The sequence below is a fragment of the Zingiber officinale genome, chromosome 4B (assembly GCF_018446385.1).
Source record: "Zingiber officinale cultivar Zhangliang chromosome 4B, Zo_v1.1, whole genome shotgun sequence".
NCBI classification, from domain to species: domain Eukaryota; kingdom Viridiplantae; phylum Streptophyta; class Magnoliopsida; order Zingiberales; family Zingiberaceae; genus Zingiber; species Zingiber officinale.
The window spans coordinates 96,057,760-96,078,799 of record NC_055993.1 but is presented as its reverse complement, the minus strand read 5'-3'; the positions used below and the strand labels follow the sequence as shown (position 1 = coordinate 96,078,799).

The 21,040-nt window shown below is 35.7% G+C and overlaps 1 pseudogene; it reads right to left on the bottom strand.

Annotated features, from left to right (window-relative positions):
- Nucleotides 1-90: 90 nt before the first annotated feature.
- Nucleotides 91-971, bottom strand: LOC121975609 (annotated as a pseudogene).
- Nucleotides 972-21,040: the final 20,069 nt, after the last annotated feature.

Sequence of the window (21,040 nt, the reverse complement as noted above, 5' to 3'; positions counted from 1 at the left end):
GCATGTTGTTTGACGTTTAATACAAACCACGATCACCTGCTTTTCTCTTGTTCTTGTTGGCAAGTATTGTTGGAGAAAGCATAGTTATAATAAATCAAATTGGAACTGTATATCATCCAAAATACTTCTCATCCAAGTGACTCAATGTTTTGATGATTAAAGTGATATCCGTAGTCACTTAATATATTTTTCCTTTCAAAAAAGAAAAAAGAAAAAAATCATTACCTCACTCTGCTGCTCAAGTCATGGAAGCAAGCAGTTGCTGAGTTGGAACTTGGAAGCCACTGCAGTTGCTCAGAAGTCGAAACCACTCTAAGTTTGATTGTTGAAAGTCTGAAGACTGTTTGGAAGAAAAGTATGAAACTGCTTGTTATCCAAATTACAGTATGTTCCATTCTCCAGTGTGCAATCCAAACTATGCAGAAGCTCCTTTAAAAACAAGGAAGTTGAGAGACTCCAAGCAGAAGTAGATGAAGCCCCCTTCGAGTGTGTGAAAAAACATCCAAAATTTGATCCCACAACGCACTGCCACCAGGTCCGTACACAACATCAAATTCCTGAAATGTTTTTTTAGTATATACGAAAGCTAGCTTCCATTTCCAACCCAATTTCTAGTTTTTATAAGAAAAGAACAACCTTCTTAATGTGGCCGGCGATGCTTCTGCAGTCCAAGACGTCGAAGAGGTCAAGAGCTTCGCAGGCAAAGGACATGGCTTGGAGCTGCATCTCCAATGGCATGTCTGTGTCTTGGATCATCGCCTTGCCTTCCAACATCTCCTCTCAGAAGGTGGTTTGCTTTTGATGAGGAATTAGGACGAAGGGATCTCTAAAAATTGGCACAAACTCTTCCACTTGCTTTAATAGTGATTTTATACGTCCCAACCGACGCAAAATGATACGGGTGTGGATGAAGGATGTGAGGAAGGAAATGATCGACCAACTTTTAGTCTTGCTAATCAATTGAAACAGGTATAGATATTTTTATTCTTTACACTTCCGATGCGCTTTATATCGAGGATGAAAGTATCTAAATAGTTTGTCTGCTTTTGGCCTGCCAGATAGACAATTACTGGAATATCCTTTTGCTCAATGTTTTTTTTTCTTAATTTAGGTATTTGATTTTTTGGATTGATTTATTTTAAAAGTAATTTATTTTATCCTATAAAAATTTTTCATCGATTATAGGTTAAATTATAAAGCAGATACGGAAGCCCATTCAAATGCCAACATTTTTAGATTTATCTTTCCACCAAAATAAAATTCTTATAATACATCCCAATTGAGATTTGAAATGCCTAATTAACTGCTTAGAAGATGGAAAAGGATGTTTTGGAAAATGATGTTTTCTTATCCACCACAATAATAGAACCAACCATTCTTGACTAGTCATTTGGATCGATGCTGGTGCAAGCCTGGCTTGTAGTTGCAGAATTTTGGCTCCATTCAAGCTATATTTACACTTGCACAAGAGAAACGAAGAGAGGATAATAAAATTTTCGAAATCCTCTTTTGCTTTTACCTTGTACCTTGTCAAAATCTCTTTGAACTTGATGTTCAGAAACTCTAAAAAAAAAAATCTACACAAGTGCAAATTAATTAACGGATAGAGAAGGATCAACTCAGGTAAATTAATTGTCTGTCTATTCCCAAACAACTAAAGACCTAGGCGTGTATTAGAGTAAAAGATGATATTATTCATCTAATTTAGTATCATCGGCTTCACCATAAGATTCAGATAGATAAATTATATGAATATTTTTTCTTAACATAACAATTATTTGTATGAAAGAAATCAGACATCTAACATGAAGAAAACATCCATATAAGTACAAGACGTAGGCATGTATTTTGTATATATCTACACCACAAACACAACTGATTTTGTACGTCTTAATTAAATATTGTCATATGACTTACTGATAGATGTGGTATTTTATATATATATTATAAATATTAGGGGAAAATACATTTAACCTTTTATCAAGAAACATTTTATCCTCTTATATTTAAAAAATGGCATTTAATCCCTTTGACCAAAAATTTCTCATGAAAAAGATAATTGTGCCATTAGATAATAATCTTAAGAGGAAAAAAATATATTAAATTGATCATTATATCTTTCGATAGGAATCTTTACTAAATTCATATATGTATCAACATAAATAATAGAAAAATAATAACTCAGAAAAAAATAATTAGTCAAAAACTCATTCCACTATTCTCATCAAACTAAAAAAGAGACAGAATTCTAAATTAATGAACCAAAATCAAATGAAGATGGAATAAAGTTTATTATTAAAAATCTCCCTCTTCATCATCAAATGTGACATATAATGAATAAAAGATAATTGTGCTCTTATCTTTTTTTTATTATTTTTTGATAACAACCTTAAGAAAAAGAAATATATTGAATTGACCTTTATATCCTTCGATAAAAACTCTCATAAAATTTATATATGCACCAGCATAAACATAAAAAAAAATAATAGCTTTGAAAGGGATAATCAACTAAAAACTCATTACACTACCTTCACGGAATCAAACAAGAGAGAATTTTAAATTGATGAACCAAAATCCTTTCTACTTCATTATATGTCACATTTGATGATGAGAAGGGGATTTTTAATGATAAACTTTGTTCCATCTTCATTTGATTTTGATTTGTTAATTTAAAATTTTGGCTATTTTTTAGTTTGGTGAGGGTCATGGAATGAATTTTTGACTGATTATCCTTTTCAAAATTATATTTTTTATTATTTATGTTGGTGCATATATGAATTTTATGAAGATTTTTATTAAAAGATATAATGATCAATTTAATATGCTTTTTCTTTCTCGAGATTATTATCGAAAAAATAATAAAAATTGTAAGGACATAATTATCTTTTATTAGATTTCTCACATCTTACTTTTGATCTAATGGAATTAAATATCATTTTTTAAATATAGGAGATAAAATACTAAACAATAACAATTAAATCTTTTCCCATTAGATGGGTCGACTATATGATAGGAGATAAAATACTATTTGATAAAAAAAAAAACACATGGTGTTAAAGGTATTTTTTCCCTAAATATTATGGTCAGATCACAATAGTTAAAGAGTAATCTTTTAAATTTATAAATCAAACTAGAAACAATTAGTTTAATCGGGAAGTTAGATTTGGAAGATTTATTATCAATACTAGTGATCGTGCACACACGTCGCGTGTGTAATATAATACATTGAAATCACATTGACCCTTTATAATGAAATTATATTAATTAAAATATTTTAGCATTAAAATACTAAAGTAGAGTCATTAGGGTAAAGTACCTGACTTTTGAAAATCTAAATTATTTGGATCTTTGAAAATCCGAATTGTTTGGATTTTCGAGTGTCACCCTTATGACTTCCCTATGAAAAAAATTAATTTAATTTAATATTATACTTATGTTAGTAAAAAAACTAAGAAAAGTATATTTTTTAACATTATTGACCTAAAATATTTATAGAAGCTTCTTTGATCATAGTGTTGTCAATTCTAAGATGTGGGACTAAAGATAATTATATTTTTTTATATAAAACAATCCGAGAAAATTAATGATGAGAAAAATTTATAATAATATGTCGCAGCTGAGTCTCGAACTCTAGATCACTGATTATTTCACTTGTGGAATTACTAATAAACCTTGGAATTATTTTTAGTGTGAATAGAAAAAAGGATATTAACGTAAATTCATTTTAGGCTTCACCAAAGTTAGTTAGTAAAGGGGGGAGATTTTTAATAAAATAGTAAGATATACGAATTAAAACCATCTTTAATTGTGTCGCGTTATAATTAGAAAGGATCAACCTACAGACTTTCTCAAAATTAAAAAAAAAATGTTCCATGTTAATATAAATATATCGTCATTCTCAAAATTAAAAAAAATGTTCCATGTTAATATAAATATATCGTATTAGTTTTGATATCGTAAAATAAATTAAGTTAGACTCTATATATTTGATACATTGCGTCTGAATATGTAAGGACTTAGGAATGCAAAAACTCGAGCGGAAGATGTGGCGGACGAGAAGGATGACATGGGAATCGAGTCGATGGATTTGATGTATCCGAGGGACGAGAAGTTGTGAAAAAGTATACCGGTGGAGTGAGAAGGATGAGCGCAGTGCTTCCAAGGGACGCGAAGCCGAAGTGGAAGACTGCTCGAGCAGAAAGTCGGAGTTGGGTTCAGGTTAGCTCAACTCTGGATAGTTGGAGGATCACTCGTTCGACCAGAGAAGAAGTCAGATGAGCCAGAATGAAGTTGACTCGTTTGGGCACTTGACCACCTTGGTGTCGATCAGGCGCCTTCGCAATTTATTGCTACGGATCACCTTTAGGGCCACGTTAGCAGCACTCCAGCCGCCTGGACTTGATCCAAGCGCCTGTACTTGATCCAAGCGCCCGGACGATGATAAAGTTTTATCATCGCACCGTTGTGTAGCCATTGCAGACAGATAAAACACACAGCTGGGGTGCCCAGAGTCGTCACGTTAGCAAATGATTATTTTTTACTAGTGGACTATAAATAGAGTCTTTGTCCTCTTCATTTAGAACAACACTTTCTTTGTATTTGAATACTTTACTATTCTTCATTGTTCGTGAGTTGTCAACATATTGTACAAGACTTATCCGCCTCGAACTTGTGTCAAAGAAGGAATCGACTTAAAGAGCTTTATTTGCCTTGGATTAGTAACCTCCCTAGTTGCAAACCAAGTAAATTTTATTTGTCTCGTACTTTCTTTTATGAAGTTTAATTTTATTTACTAAAGTGTTTTTATAACCTAAATGTTGAAAGAAAGAGAAAGGTACCTTGATTGAATTGTAGGATTATTTACCCTCTCTAGTTGGTCGTCAAGGGACCAACTGTTAATATATTATATAAATATAACATGGTGGAGGCAAGTGCACACTAGAAATGAATGAGTTTTTCTGTGGTGTATTAGGGCATCTACATTGGATGTATTAATGAGGTGTTATAACCCTCCCTTGGTGTTAAAACCAATGGGAAGAGGTGTTATAATGCCTCTTCTCTTGAACTCATTCAGGTGGGCCAGCCCTAGCTGGCCCACCCCACGTGAGTATATTTTTTAAATTTTATTTATTAAAAAAATTATTAATTTTAAAATTAAAAATAAAATAAAATGGTTAGTTTTTAACGACTGATTTTTAACGACTATTTTAATAAAAAAAAAGTCAAATTTTTATCTATAAATTCTCATCGCCTTACCCAACTTATTTTAATTATTCAACCACCAATCTCTCCAAAATTCTTCTCCTATTTTCCTCTGAAATAGATGAAAATAATCGATTTTTTTTTAAAAAAAATTGTGAATTATAAAAAAAATCTAGAAGAAAATGCTTCTTCCCAAAATTCACAAATTCCACCAAATTATCCATATTTTTTATATCCACTAAATTATCCACCTAATTCATATCCATCAAATAATCCATATGATTTATATCCACCAAATTATCCATATCCATATCCATAAAATTATCCATCTATTCCACATGCAACCGGTATGCCTTTTACATCTTTGACGGAAAAGGAACCATTTACTCCGACTTTTATTCTGGAGACTCAACTTTTTGACCGTGAATCCCCAATTGAATTCGTAAATTTGGAAAAGATAGATTCTAGTGCTGCAAGTAGAAGAAAGTGGTCAACATGGAGCAAGGTTGAAGATGAGGTTTTAGCGAGATCTTTTATCACCTATCTAACCAAGATATTATTGGTGCAGTTTGCATTAACGGTCTAACTCAGGTTTTGATGAATGACAAGTGAGTTATGTTAGGTGCATTTGTGATCTAAGTACTTTATCAAGTGTGCAGGAATTGATGGGTCTGGAGGTCCTAACACCAAGTTAAAATCCAACTAGGTCTGCGAGATCGTATAGCTGGTGTGAAATCCAGGTAGGTCAACGGGCCGACCTGATATCTAGCAGAAAGTCCAGTTGGGTCCACAGGACCTGACAACCGGTAGAACTCCGGTTGGGTCTGCGGACCTGACAACTAGCATAAAGACCTAGTGGGTCAAGAAACTAGTCAACCAATTGTAACTTGGTAAGTAAAGGTAAATCTGAAGGAGAGTGACTTGGTGAGGATGCCTCCCGGTTGAGGGACAGTAGGTGTCGGTTAAGTTTAAATTCATTTCGGACCCCTGTACTGAGACCTTAACTAAATCCTGGTCTCGGGGAGACAGAGCATAATTACTACTCAGTATTATTGTGCTAATACTTGTCTTGCAGGTTATCATTTGATTTATTGGACTAACATACTTTACAGGGCAAGAAGAGCACAAAAGTCTTAGGTGAACAGTACCCGAGGCGCCTTCTAGGGGATGGAAGGTGCCTTCAAGCACTGAAGGTGCCTTGGCACTATTTATAGAAGGCGCCTTCCGCAGGATAAAGTTTAGACCTCATCACGGATAAGGGCTAGCTTGTTCGAGATCAAAATTGCCGCATTGGAGGCGCCTTCCACAACCCTTATAAGGGCTTCTCGACCTAAGTTTCAACAATAACTTCCATACAAGCTTCTACTCATCCATTTGAAGTTCTAACTGCTCCGGCTTCCTACTGTAACTCTGCTACAACGTTGTTGTGCTCGACTACTGCCAAGGAGCTAACCGACATAGAGTATAAGCTGGCAATCTTTGGAGGTGTTGGGTAACGAACTTGTAATTTGTGTACTTACTTATCTGCAAAAAGGATAAGTGCAGTGTTTTGCACTTGTTTTGTCTTTCTTTGTACTCAATTTCCTTTTTCGGGGTATCGAAAGAGGGTGATTAGTGAATTATCCGTCGATAGGTCTGCGAGACCTAGGTCTTGGAGTAAGAGTCATCGAAGGCTCCAAACCAAGTAAACCGACCATGTCAGATTTTATCTTCTAACTTGTATTTTTTTTATTTTTATGTTTTATGTTGTTTACTTTTATTTTAAATTTGAAAAGAAAAGACAAGTTTTAAAAAACTACGTGATTCACCCCCCCTCTCACGTGCGACTCGATCCAACAAGTGGTATCAGAGCAGGTTCTGCTCTGAAATTGGTGCAACCACCAATCAAGGTAGGGGAATTTGAGTTATTTTCTTTGGATTTCAGTTTTTCACATTCTATTTGAATCGGTAAAAGTTTACCTCTTCAAATAATTTTTTTTGTTTGATTTTTACTCGAAGTTGGCGCAACACCACTCGAGTTCCTAGGCATACTTATTTTCTTAAAACTTTGCTAATCCAAGACCAAGTCTTGGTACTTTTCTCTAGTTTTGTATTTCAATGACAAATGGCTCAAAATGAAGGATACATCACTGTTCGTCCATTGTATTCAACGGGGATGATTTCTCATACTGGAAGAAGCAGATGGAAGTCTACTTAAAAATTGACTTCAACTAGTGGTTCAGCGCCACCAAAGGATACAAGGCACCAATCGACCACAACACTGAAATTTCAATGGACCCAGAAAATCAGAATTCAGAGATGAAGAAAAAGACCCAGATTGACTTCAAGGCCCTTGATAATGCACAAAATCTATATTAAATGTCACAAATAGGCTTATCAAATTAACAATGTATTATATTCATTGAACCCCTTAATTTCACAATAATGTTGTAGTAACGAGCCCAGGATCGATCTGAGGAACCAATAGTATGATGTAATCTTAGGATCGTATTTTTATTCATATTTTTGGGGTTTTCGATATAAAAATGGAGTTGGGGGTTTAATACTTTGAATCTAAATCTAACAAATGAAAACAATAGCGAATACGAAATTATCTAATGCATAAATGAAACCTAACTATGTGCCAATGATCAAACCATAATGCATTGTCACCCTACATTATAATTAAACCATCAACACACTTAAACTAAATATGAAATAATGAAATGCAATTAAATCTGATCTACAGCTCCAATTAAACCCTAATTTAAACTATTCAACCTAACAATTAACCGAGAACAAATTAAACTCAAATTAAACTACAACAATGTAATGAAATACTAAATTACTTGCTAAAAACATAACAAACATCAAATGAATCTGTTCTAAGCTGTAAAAACAATAACAAAATGAAATAAAATGATAAATCAATCCATTCTCACAATCATCTAACAATCCTCACACTCTTGCCGTCACACAAGAGTGCCAAAGTCGAGACCACCCAACTCTGGACCTCAATGGAGCATCTCTACAACGTATCAGTTCCAAAATTGCTCAGCTTAGTCGACGGACCACCCCCGACGAGCTAGAAACAACCCGGAACCAATCAAATGCCGAAAATGCTCGAAATCTGCCATCCTTGACCTCTGAATCTGGAATGAAGATGTGGACTGCGGATGGGCATTGGAAGAAGCTCAGTAACGCCGGAGGACCACCGCCGAGCGTTTCTGATAGGAATCGGAGCTCAGATTTGGAAGAACACCTCCAAATCTGAGGTGAACAGAGGTATCGCAGAAGTGGAGATTGCGCCGGAGAGAACACCCGCCTACGACACCAGATGATCGGGAAGAGCGGATGTAGAGACTATCCACCGAGGTTGAAGCTTGAGAGGATGATCGGAGAAAGGAAAGGGGCCGAAACTCGTTGAAGAAGAACGCGCGACGCAGCTGTGCGGAGGAGGAGATCGACCAAGGCACTGTAGCTACTGTAGCTTCTATTTAAATCAGATCTGGATCTGATCGGACGGCTGAGATGATTCCGGGCTAAATCAACGGTGAAAAGTCATCCAAATTCCGATCTTAATGTACTGATGTTGATATAGGGTCTGGATCTACCCTCCCGTAGGTCGGATCGATCAGATCATCACTGGATGGCCCGGATCTGCACAGTCTTCATTGAACGGTCCAGATTAATCCGGCTGGATCAATGGCTGGATGAACTCAGATCTGGATCAAAACTTCTGGATCTTCATAAATGGCTTAGATCTGCTCCCCATTAGGTTTGATCGGCCAGATCTTCAACGGATGGTCCAGATCTGTCCTATTCTTGATGAACGGCCCATAATGCTTCAAAGCTTGATCTTCTCGTTTGAATTCCGATTCGAGCCCAATTTCAGTCCAAATAGATCCAAATCTAAGATCCTTTGATGCCTACAAAATAAGAATCAAATATTAGCATCAAATAGCACAAAAATAAGATAATTTGCAATTAAGTCCAAAAATACACACTATGCACAAAATGTGATGTAACCATGATTTAAACCTATAAAATCAACATCAAACCATTAATATATGAATCAAAATAATGCAGTAAAATCATGGTTATCAAATCCCCCACACTTAGTCTTGAACGTCCCGTGCAAGTAAAGAAAATTAAAAATCATCTCCATAGAAATTCCCTAGCAATATCTAAAAGATAGTAAAAAGAATTTAACTAAGACCATCTAAAGATCACAAACAATCATGAATACAATCCAAACAATAATCAGTAGGTATGGTAGTTTCAATCCAATTGAAAAATTAAGCAAGTTGCAATCTCACAAGGAAATTACCTATTCTATCTCTCACACTCAAACATGTGTATAAGTGGAGCTCTCTCAATGCAACTCACAACATTTCACTACCATAAGCTTGCTTATATTCTACTTCTCCACCACTATAAACATAGCATACATGAATCAAAAGGATTTAATCATGAAGAATTAACATGAAATCAAGAAGAACAAGTGAAGTGAATGTAGTAGGCAAAAGAAAAGAATTCAATGAAAATTTGAGAAGATGAGAGTATTCGAGGAATATACTTGATGAGTTGACCAATTTGATGTGTAAAGAGATGAATACCATTTGTTGTTACCAATTCAAAATATCAAGCTAACCTCCCCTTCAATTTGATGGCTATCCAAAATTTTTGATACTCTACCTCCACTCTTGATACTCTTTGTTTTGTCATTTTTTTTCACTTCAATTCTGCTTTAACTCTTCAATTTCATCACTTTAAAACTCAAATAATCTCAACTCAATTAATGAAGAAGAATTCCCTCCCCCACACTTAAATTTTGGCCGTCTCGGACAATTCAACAAATCTTGCATTTTCTTCTCTGTCTTTGGCAAATTCAATAAAGATGTGCTTCTCTAGTGCATTGGTAGAAGACCAAATCAAATTCCATCAATCTCCAATAGCAGCCTTGAACACAAAATTCAAAACATCATTATAAATTCTGCACTTCAATTTGCACTGAGAACTAAACTCCAGATCTGTCCATTCTAATAGGTTGCTGAATATTCCTGGATTCTGAAATTTCTGCAGGTTTCTCACAATTACAGCAGAAAAATTTCAAGACTGCAGCTAACAACTCAGCACTCCTCCTTCTAACTTAGATCTTGCAAAAACTAACAGGGTTCCAACTTCAGATTCCCATAAATCTAGTATATAAGAAATTCAGAAATCAATGCAGTACAGAAAATTAGTCCACAGCTCATTTGTTTTCAACAGCCCAACAAATTCAACTTACTAGATTAGTTCCAGCTTAAATCCTCCAGAATTCAGCTAAACAAAGGATAGTATATGATACTAGGTTAATAGGATTCAAACTTTATTCATAGTTGTCTCTGCTGAGACACTTCAAAAAGAATTGGCACATGGATTTAGAATTTAAGAATTCAGAAATTCAACTGCAGCAACAGATTTCATTTTCTTGGACTGAATTTAAGGAGCACTTCTGGAATTCTTTGGCATTGCTACTGGACCTGGTTATAGATACCAATGCAATCTACTTCAGCACCAACAGTTACTAGCAGCAACATAATTCAGATTCTCAGATTAAATAGTTCCCAAAATCAGGTTCACAGAAAAATGTGCTCTTTACTTCAGCAATTCATACTTTCATCAGCTGCAACTCATGTTGATTCTGACCCATCACAAAAATCTGGCCAAAGGAATAGGCTTAGACATTTTGTTAATTAAGCCATCTTTTAAATCTAGGCAAAATACTGAATATAAAATTCAGATTCTGAAAATTCGGAATTACAGCTGATTCAGCATTCTGGTCTTCAGTCTCACATTTCATAATTCTGAATTGGGAGATATTTGGGCTTAGTTCGGAAGGAGTTGGAACTAGGTAAGGAACTCATTTGGCACTAAATTGTTTTGAACTTGAATCCAACATTTCTGTAATTCTTAAACAATACAAAGATTTGGCACAAATCAGTATTCCATTTTTGATTTCTTGCACTGCAGTGCAATATATTCCAGGTTGTTGGAGCTCTTGAATTTCGACTCAAGTTATAAAGATTTCATATTACAAAATTTAGATCAGCAACAAATGTATGAATTAGTAGACCAAATTCAGAAATCAGACCAAAGTAGTTTTCTGACCTTAGTATCAGAATTTAAATCAAGTAGATCTTGGTCGGCTTCATGAAAAGTTAAACTAGGAAGTAGATACCTTTTAGCACTGCATTAATAGCAATTGAATTCACCCTTATTCCTGATCAAAGACTGGGTTGAAAGGTTGGCACAACTAGCACTTCTCCTGTACATTTTTCTCATTAATGCAGTCACTTCCTAACTTGAAATTCATCACTGTGCTCCTACAATTCTGCTTCTACATCTAACAGCAACCCTCAAATTGCTGTCAATAGTCCTATTCTGGTATCTACTCCGGTTTTGGTAACCAATGAAACTGGAATCTATAAACCAAAATTCAGACATTTAGGTTTGCAGAAAATTCTGCATTCTTTCTCCATTTCTGTTAACTCAGTTCCCCTTTTCCAGAAATTCTGATCAATTAGAAAGAAAGGTATTGGAAAGATTTTCTTAACAATCCTTAAACAACAGCTAGTTTATAATTTTTTAGTGATCCAATGGCTCTAAACACCATGTACCACAGAACTTGCAGGTTTCCAGAATTTCTGTACAGGCTCTGGACTCTGTTCCTGTCATTGGCAGATTCAGCTCTGGTTTCCAGATTCAGAATTAAAATTGATTCCGAAATTCAACCACTATGACTTGTCTTAAGATCATAAAAAATTACCACAACACTTGATAACTAATTCTTCCAGTAACTATCTCCACCAGTAACTATCTCCAGGTTAAGCAACAACATTTAAAATTTCCAGCTTTCAGGATTCGTGTTGATTCAAATTTTGAACTGTGGACATTTTGGCAAATAGAACACCATATGACTTAATAATTTCAAACTCCTTGATGCTGTAGAGCTCCACTCCTGCACACTTCAAATTCCAGCCAAACCACTGTTTTTGTTTTCATTCTGCAGCTTTTTCTATTTCTGTTTTAAACTCAGACTTTTGTTTCTTGTCCAAGGCAATTTTCTGAACATTACAGCAGCTTGAGTTCAGCTAAAAGAAGTTGCTAGATCTTCTTAAGTTTCAGCAAATTGATCAGATCACAAAATCCCGAAAATTCTGATACTTAACTCTCTATTACTGAACATTACAGTGAATTCAGCTCTGAAGTACAGCTGAATCTAAATTCTGACATAGTCCAAAGATTTAGTAGAACCAGCAATAAAACAGATACAACATTCACTAATAGCTGGTTTTCTTTACAGCAATATTTGATTTCGTTCTTGCCTAAGAATAGGAAGTAGGTAACACCATCTCCATAGTCTAGAATCACTAGGAAATCAACACTTCACTGTTTTAAACAGCTTAGTTCTTCAAGATTCTCACTATTTCGAACACTACTGCATTTCTGTTTTAGACACATTTTTTTCCATTAGCATTTTTTTGTTTTGACCCAATGTAGTGTTGAAGTATGTTGTTTTCATTTATATGTTTCTGCATTATGCTGAAATCAAAGGACAATAGCTTATTTACATTCTGAACTCAAAATTTCAACCTCTAGATTAAACTCCAGCAACCATATTTCAATGTTCCACAATTAAACTTTTAAAAGACATGTCTTCCTACTGAAATTCAGGGATCAAACAATAGTAAGTCAAGTTATCAAATCCTCCCAAATGTTTCTGACTTGTTGAGAGCTTAAACTCCACCTCTGAAAACCTGCAATCCAGAATTCTATAACTGCACATTCAGAATTCAGACTTTAGAAGTTGACACTAAGCTAACAGGATTCAAACTCAAAGTTATTGCTGATAAGAGATAACAAGAGATTTGTCATAAACACATTTCAGATACCAAATTACAGAATTTAATGAATTCCTCAATTCAGCTTTTTCAATATCAAGAATTTCAGAATCTCTGAATTCCAAATTTCCTAGACTTGGTGTCAAAGCAAAAGCAATTTAGCATCAGCTATTTCAGAAATCTGATCTGTTTATAGTTGTTGTCACTGCCCTTCCTTCTTATGAACAACCTCAAGCTTTGAACAGAAACAACAATCAAAATTTCAAAATCTGAGTTCTAGTTTTTTTTTTTTATTATTTTTTTTATCAGATCTTGATGGTTGAATGATCCGAAAATCACATCCAGAATTTGGCACATTAAAGACTTAAATTGGTACATTCTTTCTCAGCTCGATTTAATTAGTTCTGGACCTTGAATGTAATTAGTTCCTGTTTCTTTCTCTGCGGTAAGTAAAGGTTGCAGAGGATGGTTCATTCCTGCAATTTCAGTTCTGCACTTAGCCCTTCATCCAACTTCCAGACAGTCATTGTTTTTATGCACAGAAAATGTTTTGAAATTCTTCATTTTTGCAGCAATCTTTGAATGAAGTATCATTTCATAACTTGAAATCCATCTTGTTTCACCTTCATCAATAAAACAGCTTACTGCAACTTCACAATTTCAGCAACTTGATAGTATCACAATCCTATCCAGCAAGTTTGTAGAGTATGGAAAGAAAATAAACAACCATTGCTACAGGGAATACAAGATTTTCAATTCATTGCCAAGGGTTTCAAGGGCTGATAATGAAAGATTTGCACAACTTGATACAAATGTTTCTGAATTCTGTTTCCAGCTTTTAAACTCACTGTTTTAAGTTCCAAATGTTGCCCTCTCCTTCAACTTTTCAGAGTAATTGACACTCCATTCGAATGCTTTGTTGATGAAATAAGTACCACCAATTGAATTCCCTATTAAAGTCCATTGTGGTCAGATTTCAACAGCTACAATGTATCTGAATTCTGCTGTCCAGATTATTTTGCCAATGCCATGACAAGTACATACCATTTGTTTCCAGCTTCTTCTTGAATTCCAACTAAGCTTCCTTCACTTCGAATATTGCATTCTAAATTTGATACAAACTTTTCAGCCCTGCACTTCAATTTCTGCAGAATTCCAAAGCTCTATAAAAACTGATCATAGCATCAGTTTTCGATTTCCAATCTGTTAACAACAATCCACTAAGCTTCCTCTCTTATCAACGCATTCACTTATATGTTTACTAAATTGGGATTTCTGAATTCAAGAACATAATAAGACAGAAATGAAACTGATTCATAAGTTCTGATTGGATGCTTAAATTTCTGAATATGTGTAAGTAGAATTCTGAAATTAATGTTAATTCAATGTGCCAATTCACATCACAGAATCTACAAATTCAGTAACCCCTTTTCCTTCCAGCAATCCTTGAGAAAAACATCATTAGCCACTCTTCAATCCTTTATTTCAATAGAGTACACTTCCCCCACACTTATAACCTTGTCATCTTGCACAATCTAACTCATCAAGAATTCAACCAAACTCTCAAAAGAAATAATGACAAGCAAAGATGCTAGACGAAATTGCTTAAAGAAAATTGTGAGGAAAAGGAATTAGGATTTATGAGGGAAAAGAATGACAATATCCTTTATCTCCATGCACACATATGCCATTGTGACTTTGAAAAGAGGCAAAGCAAGTTCTAGAGTTTCAATTGCTATGAGTGCATGCCACACAAAAGAATATAATCGTGTATAGGCTTAAAGTGGACCTCACTAGGTATTTTAATGCAATCAAGCTTGATTAATCAAAATGGAATCCTCTACCAAATTAACCAATATCATGTGAGAAAAGCATCCAATCATGTTAAATGACCTAAATTTGATGGTCAAATTTAAGAGACTTTTACCATCTTAAAAATATTACTAAACAATTCCATGGAGAATATTATTCAAATGACATGCTATGTATACCAACTAAATGCAAAGTATGAAAGTAAAATGCAAAATGCAAAGTATGAAACTAAAGAAACATGTAAAGAATTTATTAAACTCAAAGCTTGAATTAAAATGCAAGAGCAAGCAAAATTGGAACCAACTCCCCTTTAATTCCCGGTGGCTGAAGAAGATCTAGAAAAATAAGCCACCCCGGAAGTGGAGTAATCATGGTTCTACTCAAATTCTTCTTATTACTCATTTTTCCTTTCAAAGTTCTCTCTGGAGGTCTAAGTTGGTTCAGTTTTAGCACCCACTCCGGAAGCTCAACTTCTCCTACACAATCAATAAAAGAAAATACCTCCCACACACATGTGGGGTAAAAAGAAAATAGGAAAAAATTAGTGTGGGTAAAAGATATTTCAAGAAATGATTCACATCTAATAAAATCAATAAATGGTACCTCTATGAAATTTTCTGATGTATCACAAACAATACTTACCTTATCGTGTTGAAAGTTACCTGGAGTGGTGATTATTACCTCATTATCATCAAATAATGGCTCAAACTCTTGTTCTGGTGAAGGTTCAACTTCATGTAGTGATTCTTGGGTGCTTGGCTCCGTAGCACAAGTCCCTACACTTACATCCTCTATTCTTGGTGATTCTTGAGGTAATGCTTCCAGTAAGCATTCCCCTACACTTAAATCATCTTCTGCATCAAAACCTGCATCTTCAACAACATCTAAAGCAACATTATCAGTAGATTCAGAAATTTGAACAACTACATCATCACAAATAAAACTAGAAAATTGTTGTGAAGAAATAGAAGTAGTGTCAGGCCTGACAAGATCTCCACAATCCACCTCTTCACTGGCTCTTTGTGCTTGTAACTGATTAATAGATGATGTTATCTGATCTAACTGACTCTGTATATTCTGTATCCTTACAAATTGTTGCTCTTGATGCTCTCTCATTTGTTGCATAACTTTATTGCATTTCCACATTGATTCTTCAATTTGTTCTTGTGCATCCTCATACTGATATTCAGGCGCATAAATCCCAGTTTGAGGCTGATAATAATAACTCTCCATCCCACCTCCAAAATACGGATAATATGGATCCATGATAAAAAAGAATTTCCTGTTCTTAGACTGAAACACTAGCAAATAAAATTAGAAGACTCAGGAACAAATAAAATCAACACATGGATATATAAACATGAAAGCAATCAAAACAATCCTAAAATTACTAAACATTGCATATTAAAATCCCCGGCAACGGCGCCAAAATTTGATAATGCACAAAATCTATATTAAATGTCACAAATAGGCTTATCAAATTAACAATGTATTATATTCACTGAACCCCTTAATTTCACAATAATGTTGTAGTAACGAGCCCAGGATCGATCCGAGGAACCAATAGTATGATGTAATCTTAGGATCGTATTTTTATTCCTATTTTTGGGGTTTTCGATATAAAAATGGAGTTGGGGGTTTAATACTTTGAATCTAAATCTAACAAATGAAAACAATAGCGAATACGAAATTATCTAATGCATAAATGAAACCTAACTATGTGCCAATGATCAAACCATAATGCATTGTCACCCTACATTATAATTAAACCATCAACACACTTAAACTAAATATGAAATAATGAAATGCAATTAAATCTGATCTACAGCTCCAATTAAACCCTAATTTAAACTATTCAACCTAACAATTAACCGAGAACAAATTAAACTCAAATTAAACTACAACAATGTAATGAAATACTAAATTACTTGCTAAAAACATAACAAACATCAAATGAATCTGTTCTAAGCTGTAAAAACAATAACAAAATGAAATAAAATGATAAACCAATCCATTCTCACAATCATCTAACAATCCTCACACTCTTGCCGTCACACAAGAGTGCCAAAGTCGAGACCACCCAACTCTGGACCTCAATGGAGCATCTCTACAACGTATCAGTTCCAAAATTGCTCAGCTTAGTCGACGGACCACCCCCGACGAGCTAGAAACAACCCGGAACCAATCAAATGCCGAAAATGCTGGAAATCTGCCATCCTTGACCTCTGAATCTGGAATGAAGATGTGGACTGCGGATGGGCATTGGAAGAAGCTCAGTAACGCCGGAGGACCACCGCCGAGCGTTTCTGATAGGAATCGGAGCTCAGATTTGGAAGAACACCTCCAAATCTGAGGTGAACAGAGGTATCGCAGAAGTGGAGATTGCGCCGGAGAGAACACCCGCCTACGACACCAGATGATCGGGAAGAGCGGATGTAGAGACTATCCACCGAGGTTGAAGCTTGAGAGGATGATCGGAGAAAGGAAAGGGGCCGAAACTCGTTGAAGAAGAACGCGCGACGCAGCTGTGCGGAGGAGGAGATCGACCAAGGCACTGTAGCTACTGTAGCTTCTATTTAAATCAGATCTGGATCTGATCGGACGGCTGAGATGATTCCGGGCTAAATCAACGGTGAAAAGTCATCCAAATTCCGATCTTAATGTACTGATGTTGATATAGGGTCTGGATCTACCCTCCCGTAGGTCGGATCGATCAGATCATCACTGGATGGCCCGGATCTGCACAGTCTTCATTGAACGGTCCAGATTAATCCGGCTGGATCAATGGCTGGATGAACTCAGATCTGGATCAAAACTTCTGGATCTTCATAAATGGCTTAGATCTGCTCCCCATTAGGTTTGATCGGCCAGATCTTCAACGGATGGTCCAGATCTGTCCTATTCTTGATGAACGGCCCATAATGCTTCAAAGCTTGATCTTCTCGTTTGAATTCCGATTCGAGCCCAATTTCAGTCCAAGTAGATCCAAATCTAAGATCCTTTGATGCCTACAAAATAAGAATCAAATATTAGCATCAAATAGCACAAAAATAAGATAATTTGCAATTAAGTCCAAAAATACACACTATGCACAAAATGTGATGTAACCATGATTTAAACCTATAAAATCAACATCAAACCATTAATATATGAATCAAAATAATGCAGTAAAATCATGGTTATCAGCCCTCAACACCATCCAGTGCAGGCTAACAAAGGAGGAACTGAACCATGTCGGCTCACACGAAAACATAAAGGAACTATGGGGCAAGCTTGTAGAACTACACGAGGGAATTAATGATGCAAATGTAACAAAAAGAGACCTATTTTTAAATAAATTATTTAATATCAAAATGTAGAAAAGAGAATCCGCTAGTCAGTTGCACGCAAGGATAAAAGACATCCTTAACGGGCTCCACACAATCGGTCATCGGATGGAGAACCAAGACCTGATAAGGTCTGCCCTAAATGCCTTCCCTCGAAATGTATTATGGGCATTCATTGTAGATGCCTACAAAATCTCAAGGAATTTGTCTAAACTTAAATTAGATGGACTTTTCTGTGAATTAGAGCTACACAAACAGACTAACGCCAAACCCGAGAAAGGTATTGCTCTTATTGCAGGAACGTCAAAAGAAAAATCAAAAACTAAACCAGAACCTAAAGCTGAGTTTGACCCAGACTCAAATGATGAAGAATACCTGGTAAGAAAAATATTCACCAGGAGAAAGAAGAATTTCACCAAAAAGGACCTACAGAAGATCAACTCTACTTCTAACTCCAATAACAACAAGACGAATGTCATGTGCTTTGGATGCAACAAGAAGGGACGCTGCAAGAACGACTGCCCGAATCTCAAGAAAAAGAAAGCCCTCAAACCAATGTGGGATGAATCGTCCGCGGAGGAATCAAACGGCGATGAACCAAGGTGCATCAACTACCTCATGCTGATGGTGTATGGACTAGAGTCGAAGAGTGAACCAGAAGACGGGTCTGAACCCGAATCGAGCCAAGAGTCTGTACTTGTTTCTGAAGCTTTCAATGAGGTACAATCTATCTTAAGTAATTTTTTTAAAATTATTGCATACTTACATAAGAAATTAACTGTATTTGAAGAATAAATAAATGAACTAACCAAAGAAAATAAAATACTTAACAAAAAACTAAATTCAAACTCAACAATTAAGCTAATTCAACCTGAAATTCTGACTCAAGTTGCACAACTTGAGGAGGATAATTCCAAATTGAAAAGTAAAGTACTTGAACTAAAACAACTATTAGAAAAATTCACAACAAGATCTAAGTATCTGGATATAATACTTGGATCACAAAGAGCTGTATAGAATAAATCCAGACTCATATAGAAGTCCAGCTCAACTAATAAAACGTTTATATCTTTAGTCAACAAGCATAAAAATCAAACCAAAACTTGAGTTCTGAAAGTGTGCCTAACCACGCAAGTAGAAATTAATCAATACTACATGTAGGACCCTTGGCGGCTAGATAGAAGGGGTTGAATAGACCTGCAAAAGAAAAAATAAACCTTTCTCAAACTTTACGGCTTAATTAAATCATACACTTGCATAAAAGAAATAAGAGACTAATTAAAGAAAAAGAGGCACAGATATTTTACTTGGTTTGCAATTAGATGATTGCTAATCTAAGGCAGTTGAAGTTCACTATCAAAGTCTTCTTCAGGCGGAGAAGTCTCTTATAGCGTTGATGACTCACAAACAAGTAGTAGAACAAAAGATAAGCATTTACAAGTGTTGTTCTGACCTTCTGGGATTAGGACTGTACTTATAGCTCTGGTCAGAGTGCCTGAAAGGTTCCAGGCGCCTGGAGGGGGATAAACTTTTATCCATGTCGCAATGGGATGCGCCACGTCGAGTTTGGATAAAATTCTTGGTCCAGACACTTGGACCATGTCCGGGCGCCTTGGACTAGGTTCAGGCTCCCATACCAAGAAAGTTAACATTTTGTTGACTTTTGGTCCCGGTCTTCTACTCCGGTTCTGCTGGCATTGGTTCAGAAATTCTATCTCGGGTCTTGATACAGAGTTAAATGAATAATTTCCTAGCTCCAGGGACCTTTATATAGCTCCTAGAAATTCTATCTCGGGTCTTGAAGGCGCCTCCAAAGGGGTTGAGGGTGCCTCTAAGGGGTTTGACTAGATAAAACTCTATCCGATTGCAAACGACCATATTGACCGAGTTGAGGACGCCTTCAATGTTGAGGGCACCTCCAACATTGTTGAGGACGCCTTCAAGGTTGAGGGTGCCTCCAACATTGTTGAGGGCGCCCTCAACACTGTTGAGGGCGCCTTGAATGGCTTCTTCAGCTTCTCTTCATCTTCCTTTTTTCTTCCGAAGCTTCGATCGCTTGGGTGATTGCGGCCAACCGAAATAGGGCTCATCCGAACCCAATTTCTTACCTTCTCCTCGAGGAGACTTCCGACTCGGCTTCTCATCCCTAGAACGTCGCACACGTTCTTCTCGTCCACTGGTGCACTCTTTCGCAGCTGTTTCGTCCTTCAGACGCACCGAGCCCGTCGGCTCCCTTCTCATGTCGTCCTTCTCGCTAGCTGCGTCTTCCGTTCGACTTCCTGCGCTCCTAAGCTCCTGCACACTTAGACACATAGATCAAATAACAAACAGGACCTAACCTAACTTGGTTGATCACATCAAAACAACCACAGGGCCCAACAATCTCCCCCTTTTTGATGTGCATCAACCCAAGTTCAAGTTAGGGAAAAAAACAGACAAGTAGTAATTTAAAGAAATTGCTAAACTAACTTTTTTTTAAAAAAGGTTGCAATAAACAAATTTACAACACTAAGTAAAATTAAAATTTTTAAAAATATTAACTTCCCTAAACTTTAATTCCCCTAAAACTCCCCCTAAACTTGTCCTATCTCTCTCCCTTTGATTACATCAAAAAATAGGGGGTAAATTTCCAAGTTAATGAAGTAAAGAAGTTGTCTAAGTTAAAACAAACTTTTAACACTATTTTTAAGTTAAAAAAAATTCAAATAATTGACAAGAATTTTAAAAGCATTTAACCAATATGTTATGCTTTATTAGATTGTCAATTAAATATTTAATTCGATAATCGACTTCCAGGCTGTGGCGAGACACTAGGCTTTCTTGGTTATTAGATCA